General features: G+C 56.3%; 1 protein-coding gene across 2 annotated transcripts in view; it reads left to right on the forward strand.

Moving 5' to 3' along the window:
* The first annotated feature begins 3,878 nt into the window (after positions 1-3,878).
* DNMT3A (DNA methyltransferase 3 alpha) overlaps positions 3,879-25,869 on the forward strand; it is a 105,645-nt gene continuing 83,654 nt past the window's right edge. The window contains exon 1 of one of the 2 annotated variants that reach the window (XM_045447529.1): positions 3,879-3,985. The gene's annotated coding sequence lies outside the window, so the exon portion shown is untranslated. Of the gene's footprint in view, positions 3,986-4,454; positions 4,566-25,869 lie in introns of those variants that run through there. The other variant, XM_045447528.1, reaches the window with a different exon arrangement.

Raw genomic sequence — 25,869 nt, forward strand, 5'->3', positions numbered from 1 at the left:
GGCTGTAGAGCCGGGTTCGGGGTGGACTTGTGACCAAAGCCGGAACAACCAGAGTAACCCTTGGAACTTGTCTGCTAGGCACGGCACCTTTAGTGAGGGTGGCGATGAAAACCAAAACGGGACAATTATGTGTCTCAGACCTTGAGGCTCGGGGTGGGGGAGGGGTCGTTGCTAAAGGACAGGGAGCTTTATGTCCTGGAAGCATTCGGGGGCTTCCTAAGGGAAAACGATGTCCTTCCACTGGGATTCTAAGCTGGGAGGATGTATACCTGAGGCTGTTGGCTGCCATCTTGGCGTCTGTTTCGAGGAGGAGAGGAAGTGCCAAGGCAGTGGGGGAGCAGACAAGAGTGATGGAGACGGTGAGGCCTGGAGTTAACACTCGAGACCCTGGATTTACCTGGTCCTGAATCTCCAACCCTGGGCTTCCCAACCGTCTAAACTCTAAACTACTGAATCCCTTTGTTTGTTTAAACCAGTTTAGGCTGGGATTCTGTCCCGTGTGACTTGAGAGTCTTGACTAATGTAACAACCCACATGGAAGGTAGGTGGAAGTGTCACCATTTGCTATAGATGAAGAACCTACGTGGATAGCGGTCCATGATGCAGCTCTCCTGGTGGGTGTGACAAGCGGTGAGTATTAAGATGGCCCGAGTGATGAGTCACTGTGGGGTTGAAACCACCGAGCGGGATGGAAGGTGAGCCGGGTCTGGACACTAGGACGAGGTGCTGCGAAGCCAGGTGGAATGGTTTCAGCAGCCAACGGAGGTGGAGGACATAAGGTCTACCGGGGTGCGGGGCCCAGGGTAGACTCTCATCTGAGTCAGACGTGTGGGAACCGAGTCTCACCCTCTAGAATCCCTGGGTGGAAGATGTTAGAGGAACATGTTGTCAGTGAAGGAGTTGGAAGGGCCCCTGCGGTAGTCATTGGTGCTGGTTGCTAAATACGTCTGATTCTCGCTGCTTTAAGGTCTGTGGTAGTGATTACTTCCTGGATCCTGAGAGCTGAATGGAGCCGTATGACTGGTTCCAGCCAATGAGTGACAAATGGCTCTTGTCAGTGTGATACTCTCCAGTGCTCTCCTTGAGATGGTGACTCTTCCGTCAGCCAGGGTCCCAGAATATTCCACGGACTCTACCCTTCTGCAGACGTGCCACAGACACGTAACAGGAACGAGAAAAGAAACTTACGTGATTTTTTTTTTTTTTAAGTAATAGATCTAATAGATTTAATTTATAGTTGTACCATGCTCAACTTTTGTATTGCGGTAAAATATGGATAACATAAAATTGCCATTTGAACGATCTTTAAGTGCACAGTTCAGAGGCATTAAGTATATTCGCATATTGTGCCACCATCACCCCCCTCCATCTCCGGGACTCTCCCCATTGTCCCAAACTGAAGCTCTGGACCCACGAACACTAACTCCCCACTCCTCCTCACCCAGCCACCCCGCCCCGCAGCCCCAACTTCCTGGCAACTACCATTCTGCTTTGTCTCTGTGACTTTGACCACTCTATGTACCTCATGTAAGTAGAATCGCACAATTTTTTGTCCTTTGGTGTCTGACTTATTTCACTTAGCATAATGTCTTCGTGGCTTATCCGTGTTGAACAGGTGTCAGAATTTCCTTCCTTCTTAAGGCTGCCTAATATTCCACTGTATGTAGGTGGTACATTTACTTATCTATTCATGAACATCTTCACCTTTGGGCTATTGTAAACAAGGCTGCTATGAACGCTGGTGTACAAATGTCTAGAAGAGTCTCTTTCACAGAAGGGGAATTGCTGGGTCATATGGTAATTCTAGGTTTAATTCGTGTGAGGAACCGTCATGCTGTTTTCCATAGAACTTTTGTGATTTTAAATCACCAAAACTTGGGGTTGTTTGTTATCGCAGGATAACCTAGCATATCCTGACTGACACTGCCCCTCGCCCCGGATAATCTAGGATCAACCAGGGTTCTGCAGGCCACAGTGGAACAGACAGAAGTGAGGGGGTATAGGAGCCCAAAGGCTAACTCGATCTGAGCCAGACCCAGTGTGACATGGGGTGTGGACCAGTAGGGTTTGCCACAACTGATATGCCTCTTCTTGGGACCGCCTGGAGGGTCCTTCTCATGCCAAAGACATCAGGGCCACACTCTGGAACCAACCCTGTAGCCACATGGTTGCTTCTCACTGGAACAAACCCCTTCTAACATAGTCAGCTTGGGCCTCTTGACCCCAGCACCACAGATATCCAAGGTCACGCACATCATGGGCTCCCAATGATTCCATCATAAATAGTTCTAATCAGCAGAAACTTATATTTGCCCTTCTTGATCCTGAGGATTTCAGCTTGTTAAGAGTAACTATAATGTGTTAAAAGTATGGTGTGGTGATCTCAGAGTCAGATGAATCGGGCTTTGAATCCTGATTCTGCGGCTTCCCGACTGCATGGCTTTGACTAAGCCTCAGTTTCTTCATTCGTAGAGTGAGGATAATAGAAACTACCACACAGAGTTGGCAAGGGCTAAGGGAAATGTGCCAAGTCTGATGCCTGGTGTACAGGACACGCTCAGTAAAACAGTCGCTATTTGGGGGCACTATTCTGTAAGCCTTTGAGGAGGGGAGAGGTATGGTGCCATCTTTCTAAACACGGTTTTCCCCTTCGCCAAGCTTTAGACTATTTGTGGATGCCCGCCTTGACGTGGAAAGCAAAGTGGCAAGGAGCCTGCAATGGGCACCTTCATTCAACCGATGTTTATTGAGAACCTACTGGGTGCCAAGTGCTGGGCTACATATGTGGTTCCCATCCTCATGGAAGAAACAGTACAAGTTTCTAGAACTGGCCAGGTGGAGTCCATGCATACAGGGCCTGCCATCAGTGGCATGGGGGCGGGGGGACACTTAAGTGAGGCCAGGACAACTGTGTGGAGAGTGGCCTCTGACCTTGAGGCTGGGGAGTGGGGGAAGTGTACAGGATCTGGAAGCATTACAGAGCTTCCAGAAGGAAAACCTCTTGGATGAAAGTTCAGCTCTGTGTCTCAAAGAGTGAGGTAACTATCTGTTCCTGTGCCCTCCGCGGGGTGAAGCTGGTGGGGGAGAAGGGAAAAGTAGGACTGGTTTCAGCAGCGAGGGCCTGAGTGCCCATTTTCAGTAGCCCCCACCCACAAGTGGGAGGGTGGGCGCCTCGGGAAGGGAGCACTCCATGTCCCGGGTGAGGGAACTCAGGGCACTGCCATTTAGCTGAAGTGCTAGGTGGAATGGGGGTGCACAGTGGAAGGGGCCGATGGAGGTACAGGCAGAAGTGGAGAGCCAGTCTGGGGGGATTGGGGGCCCAGCACCAAGCCTTAGAGGTAGCGATGAACAGAGGGTGGCTGTGCTGATGGAAGTAGACGGAGATGCCCCAAGTCAGAAACCTGGAGCGGGAGAACTCTCTGGGAAATGAGAACAACCCCCGCAGGGAAGGGGTGAGTAAGCGTGAGGGTGGAGTGTAGGTGTGCACAGAATCTTAGAGCTGGAAGGGATCTTCAATGTCATTTAGTTCAACCTCCCACCCCACGAAGTCTTTCAGTCTTCCACTGTCCAATTGAGGGCACTCAACTCTACTTGGACGCGTCAAGGTACGGGGAGCTCACTCCCTTTAAGGGGACTCATCCTATAGAGGTGCCCGAGCCTCTAGGACGGCCTGGATGGACCTGGCGCCCCGACCTTGGCCCTGTTGAGTGGGCTGGCCTCCACTCGGCGGCGGCACCTGGCGGGGGTGGCGGGTCGGGTGGGGACTGCTGTGCGGATGGGCCGGCGCTGCTGTCCCCAGCCCCAGTGCTGAGGCAGGCAGAGTGCAGTGGGCTCTGGTGGAGGTCGGGAGAACTGCAGGGTGAAGGCCGCCGGGGGCTCCACGGGCTGCTGGGGGGGAGGCACTGACACCGGCCCAGGGAGAGGAGGGGCCGCTGTCCCTGCGGCCAGTGCTGGATGCGGGGACCCAGCGCAGAGGCAGCGCCAGGTAGCGGGGCACCCCGCGGGGGGAGGGCTGCAGCAAGGCCCCCGGCGGAGTGGCCCGGAGAGCGGCGGAAGCTAGGTGCCCAGGCCCAGCGCAGGGTCGGGGCGCTGCGGGGTCTGGCCCTCCGTCTTGCAGCGTGCGGGGACTCCCGGCGGGGCCGCAGAGGCCGGGAAGTCGGGCCGAGGGCGCTAGGACCGGCCGCGCGCCCAGGCCGCTACCGCCGCGGCGCCCCGGGGCCCCCCAGTCGGCGCTGCCTCCCGGGCCGGCTCCGCAGCGCCGGGGCCGGGGCCAGCGCGGCCGCGGGGGGCGAGCAGCGGGCGGAGGCCTGGGCCCGCGGGCGGCCGGAGGGAGGGAAGGAGGAAGGCGGAGAGAAGGGGTGGGAGGGGGGGGACCCGGCAGAGGAGGCGGAGAGAGGGAGCGCGACAGCGAGAGCGGAGGGAGGGAGCGAGCGAGGCAGGCGGGCCGGGAGGGAGGGAGGGCGCGCGGGCGGCGGCGGCGGCGGCGAGAGCAGAGGACGAGCCGGGACGCGGCGCCGCGGCACCAGGGCGCGCAGCCGGGCCGGCCCGACCCCACCGGCCACACGGTAATGAGCGCCGCTGCTGGCGGCCCGGGAGGCCGGCCCGGAGGCGGGCGGAGAGGAGGGGAGGCCGGGCGGGGGGCACGGCGGCGGGCAGTGCCCGGCTTGGGGCACGCTCCCGGACCCCTGCAACTCGGCGCCGGGCGCTCGCGGGGCCAGGGCTGCGGGCGGGGACGGCGGGCCGGGCTGGCCAGGGCGGCGCGGGGGATTTGAGGGTTTGTTTATGTCCCCGCGGGCTCGGCAGGCGCCCCCTCCCGTCCCGCCCGCTCCCGGCGCGGAGCCCCCTCCCCGCCCCCGCCCGGCTCCGGGCTCAAGTTCAAGTCTATACAATGCCGCGGGGGGCCCCCTCCACCGCCGGCCTCAGCCGCGGTGCCCGGTTCGGCGCTGCCGCAGGGGCCCCGGCCTGGCCGCCCCCGCCTTCCGGGCCCTGCCCCCGCCCCGGGGCCCCGCCTGGGGCCTGCGGCCGGGGCGCTGGAGGGCGCGGACCCCGACCCGGAATGATCGGCTCCCGCCGCGGCCCGCAGGGAGCGGGGGAGGGGGCGGGGGCCGGGCCCCGCGCAGGCTCCGCGGCGGCGGCAGAAAATGGCAGCCTGGCACGACCCGGCCCCCCGCCCCTCCCCCCGGCTCCCGGCCCTCCTCGGCCCGGCGGGGCGGGGGACCCGGGAGGCCCCCGGGGGCGGGCCGAGGGGTGATCCGGGGGCCGGGCCGAGGAGCGCTGCGCTGCGATCCTCCTCCGGCCACCTGTGGCTGGGGGTGCGGGGTGCCAGCGGATCTGGGAGGGGCGGCGGGGGTGGGGAGAGTGCCACTCGGGGGGCACACCTCCCCGCGGAGGGCCAGGCGGCGCGCGGGGGGGACGTCGTGCCTGGCTCCTCCCTGCCCCCGCCGCGGGCCGTGGGAGCCGGGGCGGCGGCGGCGGCGGCGGCGGCGGCGGTGGTGGCGGCGGCGCCGCAGTGTGGGGGCGGGGCGGGGGCGGGCGAAGATCCCGGGCCCGGGCCGCTGGGGCCGGAAAACGCGGGGATGGGAGCTGCGGGCCGGGGCCGGGAGCGGCGCGGGTGGGGGCGCCCAGGGTCGCCCCCTGCAGCAGCACCCCCAGTCGCACACACTCACACGCACGCGGGCACACTCACGCACACGCACCCCCGCTGGGCCGGTGCAGACGTGTCCTTGAAAGCTTCGCATCTGCACAGTGAAGGACGAGGCCTCGCAGAGGCTGCCGAGCGGGGTCTTCGGCCCCGCGCCCCGGGAGACCCCGAGCTTCGGAGCCGCAGGCGGCCGCGGTCCGTGTCCCGCCCTCACCCCGGCTCCCCTCCCCCAGGCCGCCCTGCCCTCCCTCCCCCTCGGCGCGGACCGAGCTGGCGTGGGTCCAGGGCCCGCCCCCGGCCTCCCCCAGCCCCCCATCGCTGGGGCCCGCGGCCCTCGGGCTGCCAAACTGCATTTCGCTTTCCTGGAACCTCCCTTCTTGGGGGCACCCACTTCCCTCACTCCCCCCTCTGTGATTTCCCACTTTTCTCTCCATCCCCAACGTCCTTCCACCTCTCTCTACTGCAAAGCCAGTTGAGTAGGTGTTGCTGCCCTGGAAGGGGGCCGGGGGGGGGGGGCTCGCTCAGTCTCAGCGGCTTTCTTCCCCCCCCCCCCGCCCCGCTCCTGAGGGGAGCCCCCTGTGGCTGCACCTTGACCCAAGATGGCGTCCAGCACCCAGCTGGGCAGCCCCGGCCTGAGGGCGGGGGGAGGAAGGGCCGGGCCCCAGAGCCACGCCACGCGCCCCCTCCCAAACCAGCAGGGACAGGAGCCTGGGCGAGAAGCGCCCTCTGCCCTGTGACCCAGCTTGCCCCCCTCGCAGCCTTGCCCAGAGACTGCCATCAGCATCCCCGCGGGACTGTTCAGTCTTCATGTTTCACCCTGGGCTTGCCAGCGGCTGAACCGGCCTCCGGCCTCCTGGGCGGGCGGGCTGCGAAGGGATCCTGGGATCAGGTGCTGCTCTGCTGTGCCTCCTCCCTTCCAGGCAGATGTGACAGCTGCAGCCAGGGAAGCTTTTCTCCTTAGGCGTTGCTGGAGTGTTAGGACTGGCCTGTGGGATTTGGGGATCCCAGCTGTCAGGCGGAGGGACCCTCTTTGGGCTGTCTTCTCTGCTGGCAGGGGCTATCTTCTGGTGGTTGAGTAAACCCCCCGGGGTTTGGAGACTCGGGTTGTCAGGAGGGAGTCCCTGCTAGGTTTCTGGGGTAAGGTGGTCCTGCTCTGCCTCCGGGTCCCGTTGAGCCCCCGGTTGAGCTGTTTGACAGGCAACTGTGTGAAAGTGTGAGTCTGCGTGTGTGTGTGTGTGCATGTGAGTGCACGCGCTGCACCCAGGCAGGGGCCCACAAACTTGTGCGGCGAGTCTGGCACCTGCCCGACTGCCTCCCTTCCGGGGCCCCACTTCTTTGGGCCCTGGCTCCCTCTCTGCACTCTTGTCCAGCTGCTTGGTGCTTGTCTTCAGCTACTCCTCAAAGCTCAGGCTGACCGAGGCTCTCCTCGTTTTCCATCCCTGGCGTGGGGTCTGCAATGAGAGGTCGGCCTTAGGAAGGTGAATTCCTAATTCCTTCTAGATTCCCTGAGTGCCGGGTGCACAGTGCAAGGACTGCCCACCCCCACCCCCCCAACCCCAGCACTGGAGAAGACGACCGGACTGTGGCCATCTGTCAGGGTGTCTGCGGACAGGATTCCTCTGTGGGGTGGGGGTTGGACTGGAGCTTGGAGGTCCATTCCAACTTTGAAATTCTATGGCTCTGATTCTAGTGGTGGAATTTCAGACCCAGGAATGGGGGCGGGGTGGTCTGTTTTCACCACATGGCGGTAATCCGGAAAGGCTTCCAAGGAGAGGAGGTCTGAGAGAGCAAGGCCTCCTGGGGGATGGGCCTTTGAAAGGAGAAGGTGGTGTGAGGGGTGGGGGCCCTGCAGGGAGACAGGTTTGTCACAGGTGACTCCACAGAGACTGTAAAAATGCAGCCTCCAGTTAAACCTTCACACGTGTGTGATTTACATGTAAATCTGTGTGTGTACATAATTTCTGAGGGTTTTGTTTTGCTCTGAGTCCAATTCACAGTATGCCGACTCCCTTGTGGGTATTTTCCTATCACAGTCACACACATCTCTGCTGACGGTCCTCTGAAAAAGGCCACAAGGGAGACAGGACTTACAAAATACTTGCCCAGGGTGACCTGGCCCCTGGGGAACTTACACTGTCCCCCGCTCCAGCTCTCCGGGGCTGCTGCTCTGGGTGACCGTCTCTCCCGTAAGCCTGTGGTCTCCACAGGACAAGGACCTTGACTCGGCTGCCTCTGGGTCCCCCATCAGACATTTAGTGGGGCCTCCATGGGTGTCTGCTGAATGGCGGGGGAGTTTGCTACACATCTGTGTTTTTGGTCCCTGTCCTCTCCCTAGCTGTGGCCAGGCAAGGCTGCGTTTGTTGGACGCACAGAAGAGCTTCCTCAGATCAGTCTCACTGGCTCCTGAACGAACGGGTCAGTTAAGAATAGACCACCCACTCCCCATCCTTGGGCCTGAAATGTTACCATTAGAATACGAGCCTTACAATTTAGGGTTGAAAGAGAACTTGAAGCTCTGAGAACACTTAGAGCTGGGTTGGGGGCTGTCTGCGTGTGGGGCCTGGCTGGGCTTGGAAGTGCTACCCGGAGCCTGAGGCCAGAAGAGCCAATAATGGCCTGTCACGTGCTCCTGCTCCTTTCCTTCGTCACTTCCTGCTGCCTGTAGGGGCCTGGGGACCCTGACTCGGGTGCCCGGCGCCCTTGGGGATTGTTTCCACTTCCATTTTGGTATCTAACGGTGGAGTCAGTCAGGATTCTGCCTCCACCTGCCCTTTGAGGCTGGGCATCTCTGTGGGCCTGCGTTTGGCCGCTCGTGGGGGCTTTCGTGATAAACTAAGGTGCCAGATTCCGTTCCCTGCAAATCTTGAGGGCTTGTTTTTAGTCCTTTCTCTCCTTGACTGTTTTTCCCTAAAACAAAACAAAACAAAATAACAAATCTGAGGCTCATGAAGTGTCACAGATGTGTGTGTGTGTGTGTGTGTGTGTGTGTGTGTGTGTGTGTTGAAGCCTGCCTCCACTTGGCTGAGTGTTCTGGGCAAGACAGGGTGTGGTGCACGTGTGTCTGTGTGTACTTCTGTGTACACGGTGTGCAGCCGCGTGGGGAGGGATATGACTTGCTTAGACATGAGCCTGTTTCGAGGCAGCCGAAGTGAGGCCCCCTGGAGACAGCCCGCTTCCCTGCTGTGAGATCTGGGGCAGCTAACTTAATTTCTCTGGGCCTCAGTTTCCTCACCTATAACGCGGAAATGAGACGGGGCTCTCGTCAGGGTGGTGGTGAGGATTCCAGGAGAGAGTGCACTGCCTTAGCAGAGAGCCAGGGCTCGGTGTTAGGCAGCTGTGACTGTCTTCATCACGTGGGCAGCTTGGGTTGGACCGGCGCTGCAAAGCGCTCTGGGAAGCCTTGTCCACCCTCCTCTTTTGCCTCTTTTGCAAAATCTTGGACAAAGGAGGAACTTGCTGATTCTGATTGGATAATCTTCAGAGGTGGAGGCCCCTTGGTGCCACTTAGCTGTCTGTTCCTGAGTGTAATGGATCCCATTGTCAACAGGTTGTCTTTGTACCCACCTTCGATCCCTCACCCTGCAGTTCCAGGCTTTATTCTCAGCCTGTCTTCAGTGGCCCATGTGTGTTTGCTGAGCATTTCCCGTGGGCAAGGCCCTGGGCTAGGATTTGAGGAGACGCAGAGTGAGTTTACGATGAGCCCAACTAATTAATGACCACAGACCGAGGTCACGGGAGAGGGAGAAATAAAGTGCTCAAAGGACGGTGAAGTCACAACCATCTGAGGTCGTCCGGGAAGGCTTCCTGGGGGTGGCGCCTGAGAGGGGCCTCAAAGCACTGAGGTGGGGTTTCCAGGCTGAGGGGAGGAAGCCAGGCTGCTGGGGGGGGGGGGCGGCGGTTGGGGTGGCTGGAGTGTAGAAGAGCCGCTGGGATGTGGGATGGGCCTTGGCTGTGCTGGGAGCCAGGCGGAGACCCCATATCGATTTGAGGAGAGCGGCCCCTGTGCTCTAACGCCTGCGTGGCCTGTGGACAATGGCTTTGAACTACCCTGCTTGTAGTGGCTTTGCAAGGTGGGGTGGGGAGAAGACAGGGACGGAAGGGAGAGCAGGGAAGGGGCCAGCTGATTTCATTTGGTATAGGCTCTTAATGATTTCTTTATATTCCAGAGACTAGCACTTAAGAGCTCAGACTTGGAGGGAAACAGCATATTTAAATCACACTAACCCCAGGGGGGCTGCGGCCATTAAGGGAAACACCAGTTGGGGTAAGGATTACATGCCAGTGACAGCAACCATGGTATGAATGGGGAGGAGGGGGGTCCCTTGCTTGGCCTCCCATGGCTTCCCCTCACCCGAGCTGAGGTGCCCTAGCATCCAGAACATTCCTGCAAGGGGCTGTGAGTAGGAAGGGGATGCGGGCAGGAGAGGCTGACTCTGCCCTTCCCTCCAGTCTCCCTCCCCCACACGCAGCAGAACTGAGAGCCCAAAGCCCCCAGCTGGGGGTGAGGGTGGGTGTGAGTGGGATACGACCGAGGTGTGGCTGCAGGTGCCCGGCAGCCCCCAGCAAGGACAGCCAGTGCTCAGGGCCCTCCAGGCCACATCTCCCTTGCTGATCACATCAAGCCAGGCCTGTCTGGAGGACAGCGACAGGGGGAGGAGGTGCAGACGTCTGGGGCTTTCCTAACTGAATCCCAGTAGGGAGTGGAATTTTTTTCAACCATAGCTCAGCATTGTCCACTCCCATCCTGCTGTGGTCCCCTCTGACCCCTAAGGCTTCCCAGCCTTATTTACTTCTATAACCAGTTTCCTATTTTCTCTTTCCTGCGGTCATGGCCCTGCTCACTGTCATCCCTATTGATCTTTCCTCTCTGTTTCCGTTTCAAATGTCAAGGTCATTTTTATTCTGAGCCAGTTGTTAGCTGCCCTGTCTGGGTGCACCAAGGGGACGGAGGACCGTCTCTCTCAGCTAGTAAGCGGAAGGTCGGAACTTGGGTGTCCTGACTCCCAGTCTAGTACTCTGCCTGCTGGGCTGTGTGGATGGATCTGGGCTTTGGTGCAGATGTTCCGGACCTAACAGATCGTCTAGGTCCCTGTGTTTCAGTGGTGCTTACTTGAACAGGTGAAAGATGCTCAGAGGGGACATTATGGGACAATGGGGTCAGATCTGTGGTTTACTGAGCCCTGGACTGGACGTGGGCCATGTCACGGTGACTGTTTGGGAATGCTGGGGCCTGGGGCTCTGGAAGTGTGCCCCCCCTCAGAGGTTCCCCAGAGGACCCTGAGAGGGGCCGGCCGGGGAGGGCACCCAGGCCTGTGCCTGGTGGGGGAGATCCTCTAACACTCCAGCAAACGGTACCTGTCAGGCAGGGACTTCTTGAGGGAACGGTCCTGTGTGATTAATTTTAGAAATCCTGGAAAGGTAAATACATCTGTGGATAAAGGGGAGTCTAAATAGACCTAAGTCTTTGAAATGAGGTCGTAGCATGTCTACTCTGATGTGTTCAATGTCCATGATACGGTGCTGGGTTACCCGCAAAAGCAGGGCGCGGAGTGTGATCTTGTTTTTGTAAAATCCTTTAAAAGAAATACAAATATACGTGGACAGAGAAAGTTGTTCTGGAAGGACACGCAGACCTGTCAACAGAGACTTTGCCTTTTTTACTTTATATGCTTTATACGTTTTTTGTAATCTTTGGAAAAATGTAAACACACGTGTGTTGCTTTCTTAATGACAACAACAAAAATAAATAAAAGCACACTTTTGAAAGCTTCTGGAAGAATATGAAAAAAATTGAGTCGTGCCAGGGCTGGAAGAATGGCTTTTTTTTTTTTTTTTTTTTTTTTTTGGTAATGGATAAGATACGGGCTTGGAGACTGACAGCAAAGGGTAGGGCCACTCAGGTACCTGTCTTTTCCAGAAAGGTTGCAGGAAGAAATATTGCAGACACTCTAGGCAAAGGCCTGGGCTAATAGGGATTGGGTGAGAGTGGAAAATAGGCAGCTGGCTGAACTCTTGGTCCATGCCAGGGGCAGTGGACTGAGTTAGTTCTCTAGGGCGGTGACTAGAACCCTCAGTTCACCCAGGATGGCAAACAAGTCATCGAAGATCTTCACAGAAGGCTTCGATCTGGTGGCTGTTGTGGCCCAAATGGTCCTCTGGGAACCGGAGGTATAACCAGGCCCTGGTCCCAGTACGGAGCTCAGGGGATCCAGCCCTGGCATAGCATGGACAGCGTGGGGAGCCGCACACAGGGAGGACAAAATAGGGCTTCAGGAGACCCCCAAGAGGGATGGAGGGGGTTCTGGAGAACTCACCCAGCATATGCCCAGCTCTGTGATCTGGAGGCCCATGAGTGGGTGGCAGTGACCCCGGTGATGGGGTGGAGAGGTGAGGAACGGCAGGTACAAATTCCTTGGCCTGTTGCTTGGCAACAGCACCCACCTTCCCCTTCCACGGCCTCCTCCTCCGGCCCTACCCCCGCACCCATGGGTGCCCTCTTGGAGTTTGCTTTCCACTCTGAGGCTGCCCCTGTTTAACGTGACTTGGGAAAGGGTATGCGGCCTTGTTTGTCTCTGCCCGCCACCCCCCCCCCCCCGATTAAGGCAGGAAGATAAATAGGGTAACGTGTGCTGCAAGCAGGCACAGAATGTGTCCCTTTGCCGCACCCCCTGCCCCTCGGCCCCAGGCTGGTAGGGGGACCGATGTGCCGGGCAAAGCAGTGCCCTGGCAGGCAGGGGGCGGGGGCACACCTTGAGCATCTCAGCCCCGCTACCACTCACTCACCGCGGGCCCCAATGTCTCTGTGCCGCGGGCCCTGCATCTGTGAGACGCAGGGAGAATAGCCTGCCCACCTTCCCGGGGTTGCCCGCGTCGAATGAGATACTGTATGAAAACCAGCTGGCGCTGTCCCCGACACGCCGTAGGTGGTGAGGAGATGTGCGTTCCTTTGTTTTAAGTGGGGTCATGACAGGGCTGCATGAGGGTGACGGTGGGCACCGGGTGAGATGACCCCCGTGAAGGCCTTGTTGCTCTGTACGACCCTACAGATGTCTGTCGTTCTCGCTGTCGGGGTTTCAGGGCCTCCTGTGGGAAGCCAGGATTCAGCTGGGTGGTTGATCTGTGAGCCCTCTGGCCCTGGCCGCCTGATCTCTGGGCCTTTCATCTGGATGCGCTAACTTCAGTCTTGTCGGAGTCCGTGCCCGCTGGGGACCTCGAAGGGCCCCTAAACCCTGGGCCTCTCTCTCTCCCTGCCCTCTAGTCTCTTTGGGCCCAGAGCAGGCAGTGACCTCTCTGCCGGGTTCTGGCCCTGCCCCCTGGCCTGGAGGCGTGGGAGGCTCTAGACCACAGCGGGCTGGCAGCTGGGACCCAGCGCTGGTTCCTAATGGTTTCATGTCCAGCAACAATGGTGGTGCCTATTGCCATCCTCTGTCCGGGCCTGGTTCCCCCCCGCCCATCTGCTGGTGGCCTGAGGGCCTGCCTAGTACTGGAGGCTCAGCTGGGAAGCCCAGTGGGGCCGGGCCATTGCTTCTGTGTTTTTTCTGTCAACACCCTCCACACAGCCTGGACTCCGAGAGAGCCGGGGTTCAGCAGAGTGAGATGCCAGGGCCCCCGCCTTGGCAGGTCTGGCAGCTCTCGAGTTTTCTGTCCAGAGGTCCTTTGCTTCAGATCCTCAAGTCACGTTCATCTATCATTTATTAAAGACCTACTACGTGCCAGATGAGAGAGGCTGAGCCGGTCCCTGTGGGCTGAGCCCACAGTAGGTGAATCTGACCAGGATGATGATGATTATCTGGCAGGGGAGTGGAGGAGTGGAGAGAGCTCCGGATACCACAGGGGCTCAGACGTCTCATTAGAAGGGGAGAGAAAAACAGCGAAGGCTTTTTTTTTTTTTTTTTTAATTTTTTAATTGAAATTTAGTTGACCTATAATATTAGATTAGTTTCAGGTGTACAACATAACGATTCGACAATTACAGACATTATGAAGTGCTCATCAGGATACTGTTCTAAAGGACGTGATGCTTGAGCTGAGTGTCAAAGGGCAGGGAGCAGTCAGCCAGGGGGTCAAGGGCATTTTCTGCCGTCACGGGATGTGAGGAATGGTGGGATGCGGGGTGGAGCTGGACCACGGAAGGCTGGGGCGTTATCCTCTGGCAGATGTCGGGCTTGGAGTAACATGCCCACGTTTATACCTGAGCGGGGGGGTCCAGGGGCCTCGAGGCAGAGAGACTGGACAGAAGGAGGGGGGCAGGGAGCCTAGTCAAAGGGGAGTGGCAGTGCGGGCATGGAGGTGGGGCTAGAAGCTGGGCAGTGTCACCTGGCCAGCTGTGTGGGAGGAGGCGACAGCCACTGAGAGGGCACCGGTGGGGGGAGCCTGGGGGAGCCCTGCGGAGGCTTCCCATGGGGGACAGGACTGGAGCTGGAGGGAGGGACAGGGCCCAGCATGATGGATTAGAAGGGCCGGCACATTTTCTTCCGTAGCTGGTAGCAACTTCTGTAGACTTTTCGGAGGGAAGTCACTGGGGGCTACTGATGTTTGAGGGCCTGAGCCGGACCTTGCTCTTCTCAGGAGCCCCCTCAGAAGATGAGCCTTAATGCCTAGGCTCTGTCCCCGGGCTCCCTGGCTGCAGAGCCCCGGGGTGAATCCCTTCACCCTGGAAAATGGTACGCGAATTGCAGAGTTGGCGTCCACCCTTCCCTTTAAGGCAGGGCTGCCGAGATAGGTGGGGATAAGCGGGGGACAGCAGTTTGGAGAAGCAAACAAGAAACAAACAAAAACCATTTCTCTAAGATAGAAATGAATCTGCCTGTCGCGGGAAGGGCCATTTCCAAAGACCTTCCAGCAAAATGACGTGAGCTGAGTTAGCACCACTGAGACGAGAGGCAGCGTGGCATCGTGCCAGGGCCAGCAGACCCGGTGCTGGACAGACAGGGGTCTCAGCTTGGCCCTGCCACCTCCTAGCCGCGGGCTTGGGCAGATCACTCCACGCTTCTCAGTCTCAGGTTTGCCATCTGCAAAGTGGAGACAACCTCACAGGCTTGTGTTCGCTCGTTTGAAACGCTGCTTCTTGCGCTAACCCTGGATGTTTGATGTCACTCGTCACACATTTTATGTCACTCGTCTTTTAAAAGAATCCTTATGCAGTTGGCCTCACAGGTGTTCGAGAATTAACATTCAGCTGCGCGTGTTCCCTTCTGGTGCTGTGGAGGCACACACGTGCGCACCCCTTCCTTCCCTCTCTCAGCGGCTGAGTTACTTCTTGCGCTTTGCCTCCAGGAGGCCCGTGTCACCTGCCCGCAGTCAGTTTTGAGGAGTTCCCTGGCCTGGGAAGGTCCACGTATCACGTTCCATTGACTCTCCTGTTTCTCGAGCCTGGGTCACCCGACTGTATTTGAAGAGCGTCTAGTGGGCTAAGTGGGAATCAGGGGAGTCGGTTCCTTTTCTCTTTAATAAAGAGGGGGCAGGACTGTCCACGGCCGTGTGGACAAGAGAGGGAGAAGCTCTGCACCGGGCGGGGCCTGGGCAGTGGCTGGCTCAGTGTGCCAGGAGGAGGGGTGTAGGGCCCTGGCGGGGTCTGCGAGGCGAGCTTGGGGTGGCCTTGCCTGGACAGCGAGGCCAGCTGCCTCGTGAGTGGCCACGCCATGGCGACCATTGGCTGTATCGTGGCCCCTGTGACAGGTAGCCACGGCCACGGGGAGACCTCGGAAGGTCAGCCTTCTGGTGGAGGCTCTGGCGGGAAGATGGCGTCTCGGCCTGGGCTCCCGTGGTGGTGATGTTGGCGGGAAGGCCTGGGCCAGAGTCAGGCTGGCTCTGGCTGGGGCAAGAGGTTGGGGTGGGGACCACGATCGACTTCAGAGCGGAAAGCAATGTTTCTCTGGTTTGTACAGACCTGTGCTTGCACCCTGTCAGAGGGATGGCCCTCTGGAAGCCGGGCGTACATGGACGGAGGGTGTGGTGTGTAATCAAATGAAACATACAGCATAATTCATCTGGCATGCCCTTAATGGTATGCATAATTGTGCTGCATGGTAATTAGGTGTAAATGGTAAGCAGTTCACATAAATGTTTTCGTAATTGGTATTAATTTTGCAGAGGCAAACTAAGTGTATGCGGTTTTCTCTTCTTGCTTGGTTAGTTTTCTAGCACAGGCAATTCCTAGCTCTTGGAGGAATTCTATTGCAAATGTTTGTTTATCGGGCAATGTTTTGTGTTTTCTATCAGAACAATGTTATGAATGGTTATGAGGTTCCCAAGCTGGTTTCCAAATGCCTCTTTGGCCCATACAGTAGGTGAAATGTGTGATGCATGTGCAGGGGGCGCCTGGAGCGTGAGGAGAGAGAGAGAGAGAGTGTGAGTGTGTGTGTGTGTGTGTGTGTGTGTGTGTGTGTGTACATACGTGTTTGTCTATATATGTGTGTCTCTGCGTGTCAGTGTGTGTCTGTATCCGTCTGTGTGTGTGTGGAGGGGTGAGTGTCTGTGTGTGTCTGTGCACACACGCATCTGTCTGTATCTGTGTGTGCACATGCATGTGTATCTGTGTACCCGTGTCTGTGCACATACGCGTGTATATCTGTGTATGTGTGTGCATGCATCTGTCCTTGTATACATGCCCGTGTGCGCACACATGCACCTGACCTGTCTGTGTGTATCTGTGTGCACACACACGTGTGTGTGTGTGTGTGTGTGTGTGTGTGTGTGTGTGGCCATGATGATGGATTCGGGGCTCTGGTGAAGAGGTTGCCCATACTTGTGGCCAGGGGCCTTGGACTGGGGGATTAGGGGCAGACGAGGGCTTTAGCTGGGAGAGATGACTCTGGGTCAGGCCACCTTGAGCGACAGGCACTTGTAGATGTGATCTTAAGCCAGAGTCTAGGTTTTCTAAGGACATTTCACTGGCCTTTTGCCCTGATTAATCACATAATACTTTTTAAAAGACCTAACATTTATTTAGTGCCTACTGTGTCCCAGGCATTGTGCTAAAAACTTGACTTGGATTCTCTCATATCCTTTTTTTGTTTGTTTGTTTGTTTGTTTGTTTATTTTTGAGACAGAGACAGAGTGTGAGCAGGGCAGGGGCAGAGAGAGAAGGAGACACAGAAACTGAAGCAGGCTCCAGGCTCTGAGCTGTCAGCACAGAGCCCGAACCAGGGCTTGAACTCACAAACTGTGAGATCGTGACCTGAGCCGAAGTCAGATGCTTGACCGACTGAGCCACCCAGGCGCCCTGGATTCTCTCATATCTTAAAATAGGGGTTCCTATTCACTCCACTGCACAGACCAGACACCGAAGCTTGTGTCCCTGACTGGCAGGGCCAGGGTTTGAGGTGGAGTCTGGCTGAGCCTCCCTAGGGCTGAAGTTGGGTCGGGGGGCGGGGGGGTGAGAGGCCCCGGGGCTGCTGCCAGGGGCTAGTGACTCCGAGAAGCACTGCCCAGAATCTGGGGCTCTACTTCCTCCCCTCGACCCCCTTCACAAAACATTTGGTTTTGGTTGGGGCAGAGGGTGAGGAGAAAGCAAACCAGGGACAAGTGAGTAGTTCATGTAGCAATGGGTGGAGAGGAGCTGTGCCCTGATAGCAGCTCCCAGGCCCCGAAGACCTTTTCAGGGACGTCTTAATTGTGGCCTGGAAGGGGGTCAGCTGGGTGGTCACTTGATTTCGGAGAAGGGTGAGAAAGCGTGAGTGGAAGAAGCATGTGCGTAGATGGTGGGGAGAGAGTGGCAACAGGCCATGTGGGGACTCAGCCTCCAAGGGCCCGGAGGGGTGTGGGAGGCCATCCCCCCTTGCTTCCTGTGGTTCACTGACACCCTGACCTAGGACCCTCATGACCCCCTTCACCCTGTGCATCTGGGGGCCGGCGGGGCCTGTAGACCCCACAGCAGGTGTATGTTCTGGCCTGGGAAAGGTGGTGCAGGAAGCCAGGAGCTCCCGCAGGGGGCCTTACTGTGGGCGGAGTCCCTTGGGGGGCTCTGCTAAGCGACCCCTGGAATGGGGCTTGTGGGGGGTCACTCGGGGCACCGCAGCACTGTGCTGGGGATGTTGCAGCTGCCTGGGAGTGATTTCACACAGTCCTCTTTGCCTCCAGGGTCACCCGGAACAGGGAGGAGGGGGGAGGCAGCTGTGAGCTGTCTGGGGGGACAGCAAGGTGCAAGACACGAACTCTGACCTCCTCTGTTTGGGAAAGCAGACACACGCATATACACATGAAAAGCGAAATGACCACGTGACAGACACTGATTAAAGACCACTGGATGGGTGGTCGAGGAGAAGCAGTGGGCATAGGGGGTGTTGAGGGACGGGGGGGAGGGGACTCCCTCAGAGGAGAGGACGGGGTGGGTGTAGTCACAGGTGTGGGAACGGAGGGTGTGAGCTGGGGGACAGTGACCGGCCCCGGAATGATGGGGTCGGCTGGGAAGGTGGGGGGTGAGGCCAGGCGGTGGTGAGCCATCCGTGTAGGTCTGGACCAGAGTTCAGATTTTACTGTGCGTGAAAATCATAGGCCCGATGGAGTTTTAAAAAAAATAACGGCTGTATTGAGATATAATTCACATACCATACCACCCACCCGTTTAACGTGTGCAATGCGATGGTTTTTAGCACATTCACAGAGTTGTGCGACCATCACCACAGGCAATCGCAGAACGTTTTCATCAGGCGTCATAGGTTTTGATGGAGGAGGCCACGTGCTGTGGACAATCTTTGCTGAGAGGCCGGGGTGGGCGGTAGGTATGCAAGAGGCAGGGAGCCCCGTCGTAGAACATCCACCAAGGTCGAGACCTGTGGCACAAAGGGCCCGGAGGGCTGAGGTGGAGGATAGAGGCCCGAGGACAGGATCAGGTGCCGGGTGGACTGAGGAGGAAGGGGGACCTCGGTTCTCTTCAGGCTTTGGGGCATCGGCGGCCGAGGTTGGGGGTGGTGGTGCCACTACCGCGTAGGGAGAGAAGCCAGAGGAAACTTGAGGCATCTGGGTCTAGAAGAGTGGGATTTTAGGTGGTTGCAAACCAGCCAGGTGGAGATGTCCAGAAAGTGGGGGTCTGTACTGACCCCGGTGCCTGAGCGTCTCCGCAGAGGGGACTGCGTGCCCCTTGGGGGTGCCCACCGTGCAGTAGTAGCTGCCCCCCGAGACAGAGCAGAGGGGCCCGAGGGGTGGGAGAGTCAAGGGCATGGAGCCAGGGAGAGGCATGGGCAGGACTGAGAGCCAGAGAGTCGACTGGCTTGGAAGCTTCCAGAAGTAGGGTGTCTTGTGGCTCAGCAGTGGCACTCAGTAAACGGCCGATCGAGTGCTTGAAGCAGGGTAACGGTTAGCTGGCGAGGAGGCTGAATTGAACTCAAGGACCACGAGGATGGAAAATGGTCCTCTGAGGCTGTGGGTGACCGTGTCAGAGTCCATTCAGAAGACAGAAAGCACATCGTGATCCGAACAGGAAAAGTTTTACTATCAAGACGTGTTAACTACAACTGGGGTTGGGAGTAGTGAGAGACCGGCCAGTGAGATGTAAAACGAACTACAGAGAATCTAGAAATAGCACGTGTGAGACCAGCCGCTTCCCCAGGGGTCACCATGGAGCGCCCGGGGAAGAGGCCCATGCCGGGGCCGATATCCCGACCTGGATGGAGAGGGCACGGCTGTGGCTCCCTGGATGACAGGAAGCTGACTGTGGAGACACGTTGGAAGACCTTGCTGGAGACTTGCCCCTGGAACTCACCGGAAGCCATCCTTTGGGTCCCAAGGAAAGCTATGCATGGGTCACACTGCCACTAAACTACCCAAGGGGAATGTCGGGTGGAGCTGTTGGCTGCTGCCGGCTGTTAGGGACTCCCCAGACCAGGCGCTTCAGAAGCCCCCTCGCTGCAGGAGCCCGGGCCTGGGAAGTTGTGTACAGAGCTCCGGGAGAGCACCCCAGGTCTAGGAAAGAAGACTCCCTTTTCTTCAGTGTCCCTCCAGTACCCTCTGGTGGCAGAGTCTAACGCCGTGCCTGCTGGCAGAGGAGAAACACTTCAAGGGCCTGGTTCCATTTTCACTGAGCAGGAAGTGAAGGATGAATAAATCGCTAACTGGCAGTCTATCTACCCCTTTGGCCGCACAACTGCATTTGCACCTTTCACACCTATTTGGGCTCCCCTACAACTACAATCGAAGCCGTGTTTCTACCTCGCAAGACACGGCGAGCAATTCTTCTCACCCTTTTCCCCGAAGAGTCCCACTAAGCACTGGATCAGCCACTGTCTACGTGAATAGCTTCTCAAGTTCAGTCACAGTGCCACTGACTATTCTGTTACCTAAAGACTAAAGTATAGGGGAGGCTGGCTGGCTCAGTCGGTGGAGCATGTGACTCTTGATCACAGGGTTGTGAGTTCGAGCCCCACGTTGGGTGTAGCGATTACTTAAAAATAAAATCTTTTTTTTTTTTTTAAAGACTAAAGTATAAATTTAACTTCCAACAGCTTGTATATGAAATAATGGGAAGAAGGAGGAAAGAGAAGAAAAACGGTTACCATGTACAAATAAACACGTATATGTATCAAGTAAATAGAAAGTACACAAAACTACTACTGTTTTCATTTCTGTGTTTGTTCCCAAGGCCACGTTTGATGTCTGGCTCCTTTCTCCCATCATCTACCCTAGATTTCCTCTGTGCTCTACTGGAATGTCAGCAGGCCAGGCTTCTTTTACCTGGTGCAGTGGCCCGAACCTTGATGCTCGAAGGATCCGAATCCCTCGTTGGTCTGTCTTTTATGTTGTTGTTATTGTTACTCTAGTTTTTCCATTAACCCTAACTTTGGGGCTTGGAAGTTTTAAGAGGTGACTGAGAGAATCCTCTGGATTCCGGATGTGGTCTTCCTTGTCTCTGTTACGAACCAGCAACTCAACGGTGTGGTAACTAGGATCGATCACCCAAGCCAGTGGAGTGACTCCTTTTTTGGGGCTCTTGGTTCAGTGGCGCAGGGGTCCAGAAAATGCCAGGCTGTGGACTTACTTTCCAGTGGAACCATGGTGGTGTCCCCTTCGGGGATTATGACGTTTCGCACTCCTAGACGCTTTCAGAGACGGGAGGTAGGGGCCGCAGGCAGGGGTCAACAGGGAGTAAGTGAAGAGGTCCCGGAGCTGGCAGGTGTGGACCATGGGCTACCTCCAGGGGAGGACAGGACCGGACCCACGCTCACGGCTGCTCAGACAGCAGGCCCTGCCAGGGCCCACGTGGCTGATTCTCATGTGGACCCTCAGCCTGGCCACCCTGGCTCTCTGATCCAAGGCCCGGGACACCCATCTGACTGCTCCAGCACCCATGGCTCCCCACAAGTCAGGCATCTCCTGACCTGTCACACTCAGAATTGCATGCTCCTTAACGGATGTCTGTACTGGTTCTTTTTAATGCCCAAGGACAACTTCGGCTCCTAACCAGCATCTATTTTGGGTATAAATCTTTTTTTTCCCTCCTTGCTTTCGGGTCTGTGTCATGGTAACCATTAGTATGAGCACAGGAGTCTGATTCAACTCATCTCTGCCAGTGTTGCCACCATCGTGGCAGCAGGTTTGGTGTGATCATAAATGCTCACACTGGTGGTGCCCTGGCCTCGAGGGTAGTGTGGCAACCACAGGTCATCTTGTTGTGACTCCAGAGCCAGACAGATGGGCTTTGAAGTGGCAACAGGATGGCAGGACTGTTGGCCTGTTGCCAATGGCTTTTGGTATTCTCTGTGCAGCTGGTGGTTTGGATGGGAGGGATGTTTCTGGAAGCCAGAGGAATGGTATGATGATGTGCATCTCACTCACGCTGAGAGGGAATGAGCAGGCCAAAGGAGACCCCCCCCCCACCCCCCATCCAGCTCAGTCTTGTGACCGAGAGAGGCCGTGGTAGGGGGAAAGACTTGGCAGATAGACATCTCTGTCTAGGAGGCCCTGATCGCTCCCCTCAGCCTCCTACCGGCCCCCAGTTTACTAGGCCCGGAGCTTATCGCCACCCTGGCAGATGATTAGGTGGCGAGGGGCACACGATTACTCTCCTGCCTTCGGCCATCCACAAGGTGCATTTGGAGCTCCGCCCAAGCTCCAGTAGGAAATTCAGCTATGATGCTGTTATCTCTGGGCTGGTGCCACACCAGGGGCGTAGACAGATGATCTGCGGTGTAGGCTCAGCGTGTTCATCCGTGACCAAGTGCTGCCATGTTTGTAAGGACTCTGGAGTTAGATGGACCTGGCTTCATAATCCTGCCCTGGAACTTTCTACCTGTGCTCCCTTGGAGAGGTACTAAACCTCTCTCAGCCTCAGGTTCTCCCTTCTATAAGACGGGAATAACAAGAGAACCATTTCATACATTTCACAGGATCGTTGCAAGGATGAAATGGGACCATACGAGTCTCTTAGCAAGTGCCAAGCACATGGTAGGTACCCAGTAAATAGCTGAATGAATGATTGACGCGTTGGGCAGAGCCCGGGCTACTATGATGAGAAAGTTGTTTACCACCACGCCGACTCCTGCCCTCCCCGCAGACAGGCCTCACCAGGAAAGGGAGGCTAACTGGAAACTTTGCTTTCAGACCAATCTGTGCCCAAAGTTAATATGTCTGCAACAGCCACATGTTAATTGTAAGAGGACATGATGAAGTGGAAAACTCTGGACTTCAGGGTGGGACAGACGTGGATGTGAATCCAGCTCCACCACTTAATAATGACCTTGGGCAGCTTTCTTAACCTTTCGATACCGCACGTTTCTCGTCTGGAAAACGGGGAGGGGGGAGGGGAGAGTCCCCACTTCAAAAGGTCGGAGTGAGGCGTGACGATGAACAAGATGTTGCGGTTGTAAAGCTCTATTCACAGGGGCTGGCACGTCGTGGGAGCTTCGTGAGTACAAGCTCCTGTTTGAGTGACGTCCGCTCACGGGCACTCGGGGGATTTCAAGAAAGGAGAGAAAACCGTGGGCTGGATTAGTCAGGGACTAACAGTTGTTTAAATGTACTGAGGATTTTCTTTGTGCCAGGCACCCTTGTAAGCATGTTCAATGAATTTCGTTTGAATTCTCACAACAACCCTGTGAAGTGGCTCCTATTATTACCCCATTTTACAGCTGAGAAAACTGAGGCCGCGGGCCATGGTTTTGCCCCAGGTCACACAGCTGATAGAGTAAGCAGGTCAGGATTTGAACCCACGCAGGAAGAAGCCCTTTAGGAGGCTGAGATTAGCATATGAGTCAGGACTGTCAGCCGCACGGCACAGACTCGCTCACACCCAAGCAGGGAAAGGCTTCCATTACTGCGAGTTTCAGAGATGCCCTGCCTCCAGGTACAGCTAGATTCTCGGGGGCCTAGACAATGACCTCAGTGTGCCATCCCTCTGTCTTCAGCTCTTTGTTCTCAGGCAAGCCCTCCCCCGCAGGCAGCCGCTCCTGACTCACATCCTACCCTGTAGCCTTTCCATTGCACCACCACGGTCCCCCCCCAGAGGCGTCCGGTTGGCCCCGCCTGGTCACGTGCTCACTCTGCCTGGGGTGAGTTGTGGGGTCAGGACAAATATGCCCCAAGCCCCCTGGTGGGGAGGGGTAGATAGCTGGAAACAAGCAAAGTCCACAAGGGGAAAAAGTTGTTTAGACGGAGGGGGAGGAAGGGCCTGCTCCAGAGATGGTCTATGTTTTTCAGCGATGCAGATCGAGCACTTGAGATGGAGTGGAAGGGGCTCTTACGATGACATCAAGACTGTGTTGTTTTTTTAATTTTTAAAAAATTTTTGTTTATCTTTGAGAGAGAGAGCGTGAGCAGGGGAGGGGCAGAGAGAGAAGGAGACACAGAATCCAGAGCAGCTCCAGGCTCTGAGCTGTCAGCACCGAGCCCGACAGGGGGCTTGAACCCACCAACCGTGAGATCGTGACCTGAGCCGAAGTCGGAAGCTCAACCGACTGAGCCACCCAGGCGCCCCAGGATTGTTTTTGATGGAGAAAGGATTTAGGTTTGGGGCAATTCTAGTTTTGTTCCTGGAAGAGAATCATTCTGCGCAGGCTCTTGTTGAGGTGACATAGCGGGGTGACGGTCTCAGTGCCGGTGGGCGCAAACCTGGAGGGGAGACTTGGGGTGATGAGCTGGGGAGGTGCTGACTTGGGGTTGGTGAGGAAGGTGGGGACGGTGCTGGGGATGGTGTGGTGGCAGGCTGGAGGCGGGGGGGGGGGCAGGTGACGTGGCAGGGATGGCTCAACTGTGGGTGTTTGGCTGAGGTGGGCTGTTGAATGAGCCGGTGTTGCGGTTAGGGACGTGGGCAGCCATGGCAAGCACAGATGCACTTTGGGAGGAATGGAAGGGACGTGCAGCACCCTGGGCAGGGGCTGTGCTTGGTGGAAGTGATGTACGGGGAGGGATTAGACACGTTCGGTGAGGGGTGGGGTGGGGGAGCAGGGAGGGAGGCACCCCTTTTATAGCTGGTGATGGAACTGTGTGTGGGCGTGAGGCACTGGTCATGGTCATGCTGTGGGAAGTGATGGTTTCACAGAGCAGCAAGGTAGAAGGGCTTAGACGCACTCGTAGAGGAGGATAGAAGCCAACGCCAACCAGTGGTTGAAGTTGGGAGGTAAGCCCTCTTGCCCTTCCCTATTCCCTCTTTAAAATAATTGTGTTAATGTGTATGTATTTTTGAGAGAGAGAGAGACAGACAGACAGAATGCAAGCGGGGGAGGGGCAGAGAGAGAGGGAGACACAGAATCCGAAGCAGGCTCCAGGCTCCGAGCTGGCAGCGCAGAGCCCGACGCGGGGCTTGAACCCCCGAACCGTGAGATCATGACCTGAGCTGAAGCTGACGCTTAACCGCCTGGTTAACCCAGCCGCCCCATAACATTCCTGTCTTATTTCCTCACAGCAGTACATACGCATCACGTAAGAAGTCAAGACCAACATCACTTCACCAAAGAGACCCTCCCACCCTCTCCTTCTCAGAGGCGACCACTTTTAGCTGTTTCTTCTAGCAATTTTGCATCTCACGTTTCTGAGGCATGTGCATATTTTTGATTCTTCCATTTTAGACATTTCCCATTGATTTCCTATTTAGTAAGTAGGCATGCAGCTCCCTTACATGGCCAGCCTTTCTGCTCCTAAATAGTTCTCGTGGTAGGGCATACTATTAACAGTGCTCTTTCAAAAATGTTTTATGCACATATGAATGTATGCGTGTGTATACGTGACATAGGCAGGATACTGCCACGTCCCCACCCCCGCCAAGAGGGACGCATCCTAATCCACTGAACCTGTGGATATGTTACCTTATGTAACAAAAGGGACTTTGCAGGTAGGTCTGATTAAGTTAAAGATCTTGAGATGGGGAGATCATCCTACATTCTCTGGATGGGTCTAGGGTAATCAACAGGGTCCCTAGAAATGAAAGACAGAGGTGGGAGAGGCAGAGGAGATGTGATTCTGGAAGCGGAGTCAGAGTAATGCGATAAGAGAGAGCCTGGCCGTTGCTGGCTCTGACGATGGAAGGGACCATGAGCCAAGGAATGTGAGTAGCCTGTAGGAGTCGAAAAAGTCGAGGGAATGGATTCTCCCTAGAGCCTCCAGAGAGGGGAGTGCAGCCCTACTAACATCTTGATTTTCAGTCCAGTGACAAGAACCATTTTGAACTTTTGTCTCCCAGAACTGCAACATGACACATTTGTGTTGTTTTAAGTCATTAATTTTGTGGTAACTTGTAACAGCAGCAACAGGAAATGCATATATATATACACGCACACACATATATATATATACACACACATATATATGTGTGTGTATATATATATACACACACACGTATATATATATATATATATATATATATATATATATATACACACACATATGTATATATACCCACATGCATTACATAGGTGTGTATACACACACACATATTTGTTAAATCAACTAATGCGTCTGTATTCACAGCTAAGCCTTACAGTCTACTGCAATCGTTTCCTTTTTTTTTCTCCACTGAAGTTAACAATGATCTGGTTTCTGCATCTGCCTTATTTTCTTTGTACCTTTTGCTAGTTGCTGCCTCACCTTCTAATAGCTGTTGGTGTGGCTTTCCATAGGGCAGTCACATCAAATATTACATGCTCCAGACCCAGTTTTCCAGTTCTTGCTGGAAAGTTCTTTCCAGTTCTAGCTGTGTGGCACGTTGTGGCTGCCATTCTGTGGCTTCCTTTTGTGGTCCTCCGTGGCATTCCCTCTGCCTTCTTTCGGGTCGAAGTTCCTGTTTCCTGGATCTCGCCTTC

Source organism: Leopardus geoffroyi, chromosome A3 (assembly GCF_018350155.1).
Source record: "Leopardus geoffroyi isolate Oge1 chromosome A3, O.geoffroyi_Oge1_pat1.0, whole genome shotgun sequence".
NCBI classification, from domain to species: Eukaryota; Metazoa; Chordata; class Mammalia; order Carnivora; family Felidae; genus Leopardus; species Leopardus geoffroyi.